A 4,629-nucleotide genomic window follows, 5' to 3' on the forward strand; every position below is an offset into this window, starting at 1 on the left:
ATATATAGTAGATAAAACAGTGAACAACTGATGAAGGGATTGTTCTTTATGTTGCCTGTCTCATTTTACTATTTGTTTCTTTCGTTGTTAAAAAAAAAAAAAAGTCGTTTTCCATGTTTTTGTAATTCATGATCTGGTTTTTCATGTGTTTACGTTTTTTGACGTCCTGTACCCTAATTCTTTAAATTATCTACACTGTTCATTTGGAGTTGATCTTAATTAACAATCAGTAATTATGACACACCCTCCTTGAGGCGGAGATAATTTTGTTAAATCAAGAATTTGTTATTGTATTTGATATAACTGTATTTGTTTATATTATTTACATTTGACGGATATTTGTCATCATCTTGTTTGTTGTTAACTCAACGTTTCGGCTGATATACCCTCCAGCCTTCATCAGGTGTCTTGGGGAAATTTCGAACGTGGGTTCTCATTCCTAAGGTATTTTTCGATTTGAAACCGGCATTTAAATGGTCGTTATTAAATACAGTGAGGTGTTCTACTTATTGTACCACTTCGCCTACCGGTTAACGATAACAAGAAATATTTACAATACAATTTCCCATAGTATGATCAGTTTTCTTGCAAAATATTGATTTCAAATTTTGGCACAAGGCCTGCAAGTTTGGGGGAGTGGGTAAGTCGATTACATCGACTCCAGTATTCAACTGGTACTTATTTTATCGACCCCGAAAGGATGAAAGGAAAAATCGAACTCGACGGAATTGAAACTCAGAACATAAAGACGGACAAAATACCGTTAACATTTTGACCGGCATACTAACAATTTTGCCAGTTCGCCGCCTTTTATGCGAAATATTGCTGTCAATGGAAAATAAACAGTAGCAGCTACTCTATATGAAACAACGTAAGGAATATCGTAAATTGTTGTAATTAGCGGGGTGGAGGGTTAATGAAGTACAACTGTTAAGTGATTATAGTATTATGATTGTAATCGAACTAACATGAATTTGTGTTTCGCTGCAGAGTAAGGATTATGTCCTTAAGCAGGGCACTTATTTCTGTTTGTCCTATGACCTTCTGACTAATTATGAAACTCTTAATTTCTTTCCTTTGGAGTCCGGAAGTCCGAGTGGATAGGGTACCGGATATCAAACCAAGAGTTTGGTGGTTCGTTTCCTGTCAACTGCTTTGCGTGATTTTCTATAGACAAGTTATTTAACTCAGAAACAGCACAGGGAAAATAGAAACCATGTGGTGGGGCAGGTAGAAACAAACGTCTGTAAGCAACTCTATAAAATCTCCGTATGATTTTCTCTGTCTGAGTTCAATTCCCTCCGGGATCAATTTTGTCTTTAATCCTTTAGGGATCGTTAAACTAAAGTAGCTGTGAAGTATTGGATCGGTGTATAAACGATTTGCCTCATCAATTCAAGTTGCCGGCCTTGTGCCAAAATTGGAAACATATTAATTTAATTTTTTCTACATTCAACAAAAGACTGGTTTCATAACCAGGGTCAGAATTGTCTCCCGTGCAATTTACTACCTCGATTTGGGAGACCTTCGAAAAAAATGACAAAAATATCGAATTCAATGTATCTACAGCGGCATTTAGGCGTTTTGAGTTCAAATCCTGTTCATTTCTCTCAGATTGCAATTTTCACTCCCACCCGGAAAGGATTCAATAATTTAAATACCAGTAATATACAGTTTCTCTTTATTTTGTCTTTTATTCTCATTCCTAGCCCTCCTCTTTCTTCTCCTGCCTCGCCTCCGACGATGCTGATTCCTTGTAGCTTATACTATGTTACTGTGGTTTAGACAAGATGAGAGGGAGTAATGCCCTCTAACCCAACCATGTCACAAGTTCATGTCTTTTTGTTACCATTGCGTTGCATCTCTGGGCAAAGCACTTAAGATTTCGTGCCTCGGGCCGAGCACCTAATTAATAAGTCGTTATGATTGCTATTGATGTCGTTATGGTGGTAGTAATTGCTGTTGTTGTTGTTGTTGTTGTTATTAATATTATTGATGGCATTGATAACGTTGTTGTCATTGTTGTTTTGTTGATCTTGTAGCTGTTACTGTTGGTGGTGGTATGATTATTATTGATGTTGTTGTTGATGGTGGTAGTGATGATGATGATGATGATTATGACGATAGTGGTGATGAGGATGGTGTTGGTGGTGTTGTTGGTGGTGGTGGTAATGTTCGCAACGAAAAGTACGTGTAATTCAGATATACATGTTTCTCATCACCATCCCACCTTTCACACACCACCACACACACACGCAGATTTTTTTTTTTTTCAAACACATCTTGTTTGATGTAATACAAAGGAAGAAATATTTGTTGGTGAGTATGGGTAGGGGTCAGGAAGCGAGAAATACTGGGATACACAGAGTAAAATAGAACAGAGAGAGAGAGAAACAGTGAGAGACGAGGCGGGGATGGAGAGAGAGAGAGAGAGAGAGAAAGAGACAAATAGAGAGAGAGAGAGAGAGACAGACAGACAGAGATAAATCGAGAGAGGGGGGAGAGAAAGAGCCAAATCGAGAGAGAGGATGAGACAGACAGAAAGTCAGACAGACAAAAAGGTAGGGAGGTTGAAATGAAGAGAGAAAGACAGCGAGAAAAGTAAGGAATATAGGGAGTGAAAGAAGGAAAACCTGTATGTAGAGACACTAGACCCTAAGACGAAATGAGAAAAAGAAGAAAAGAGGCTGTGAGAGAGACGATGAAAGACTTTAAGAAGAGATGAAGAGATACAGATACAAAATGTAAGAAAGAGAGAGAGGGAGAGAGGGAAAGAGAGAGGTGGAATGTATATAAAGAAGATAGTGAGTTGGAGAGATGTGAATCATGTGAGAAAGAGAGAGAGAGGGGTGAGAATTGGGTAAGATATAAAACTCGGGAATAAAAGACTGAATGGAATAAAGCAGAGAGAGGGGGGAAGAAAGAACGAAAGAAAGAAAGAAAGAAAGAAAGAAACGAAGAAAGAAATAAAGAAAGAATAGCAGAATAAGAGAGAGAGAGAGAGAATGAGAAAGAGGGGGGAGATTTAGATGGCGATAGTGGAGAGAAAGGGGAGGTAAGGTGACTGACTAAGAGAGTGAGTGCGAGGAAACACTCACACAGCCTGAGTAACTGTTAGTGTGATTTTGAGAGTAAGTGTATGTTTGCATGTGTGTGTATCTGGTTCAATGACGTGTTTGTGTACGCCTGTATGTATGTATGTATGCATGTATGTGTGTGAGAGAGGGAGAGAGAGAGAAAGAGAGGAGAGAGAGGGAGAGAAAGAGAGATAATAGCTAAGAAAAGGTATGAGTATATATGAATTTATATGTCTCTGTGCGTGTGTATGTGTGTGTGTGTGTGTGTCTGCGTGAGCGCGTTTTTGTTTGTGTTTACGCGCATGATACGTGCATGAGTCCATGTGTATATGTAACAGAGAGAGAGGTGGAGAAAGGAAAAGAAAGAGAAAGAGGAAAACACATGTGAAAGTGTTTGTGTGCATGAATAAGGTGGAAGAAAAAAAGAAACAAAGAAAGAAAGAAGAAAAGTCAGAAAGAAACAGAAAGAGAAGGAAAAATAAATTGCTTTATGGAGAGTCTTTAAAGATGAAGGGGGGGGGTAGTAAATAAATAAATAAAAGTGATAAGGAAAACAAAAAAGATTAAAAAAAAGAAACAAAAATGTTTCCGTCATTACTCGTCAACGTCAGGTTAAATTTTTGTGAAAGTCTCAGAAGAGTTGCACATTTGATATGACGGTAGCATTAACGTGCAAGCGGATATGATGCGACAGATTTGCACTTCCGGTTATCATGGATCCTTATTTGAAGAACATCACGAAGAGAGATGAGAACAAAGTGAATTCTTAGCTTTTAGCTGTCTCTGACCAATTGCTGGGCCCATTAGTTAAACGGAAGGTTTAATTAAGACAATGTGGATAATATCGTGATAGCGTTGAAAAACGTATTGACAGAATCACAGAAGAAAGCGCGAGCTACTGAGGCAAGGCAGACGGCTGGATGCATGCATACATATATACATATATATATGTGTGTGTGTACGTGTGTGTGCGTGTGTGTGTGTATGTGTATTGTGTATTATCTATGTGTATGTGTTTACGTTTATACGTACATACATATATTTATCAAATATAAATGTGTGTATGTGTGTGTGTGTATATGTTTGTGCTTGTGTGTGTGTGTGTGTGTATGTGTGTGTGTGCGTGTGTGTGTGTATGTGTGTGTGTGTGTGTGAGTGAGTGAGTGAGTGAGAGAGAGTTAGAGAAGACATACAGACATAGACAGAATGAGAGAAAAGGAGAGACAAAATGTGAGAAATATAAAAAATGGTAGATAGATAGATCGATAGATAGATAGATAGATAGATAGATAGATAGATAGATAGGTAGATAGATAGATAGATAGATAGATAGATAGATAGATAGATGGATAGATAAAAAAAATCAATAGAAGTAACTTAGAAGAGGAAGTGTAACAAAGACATATACAACCAGGGGTGTACTGAGAACGGATAATCATAAAAGAGGAAAGTTGTTACGAAGTTAGGTAATTCTGCAGGATCTCTTTTTACATAAAGGAGAAAAGAATAAGTTTTCGTTAAAATTAAAATTTATTCTCGATAAGAATAAAAG

The sequence above is a fragment of the Octopus bimaculoides genome, chromosome 19 (genome assembly GCF_001194135.2).
Source record: "Octopus bimaculoides isolate UCB-OBI-ISO-001 chromosome 19, ASM119413v2, whole genome shotgun sequence".
Taxonomy (NCBI): domain Eukaryota; kingdom Metazoa; phylum Mollusca; class Cephalopoda; order Octopoda; family Octopodidae; genus Octopus; species Octopus bimaculoides.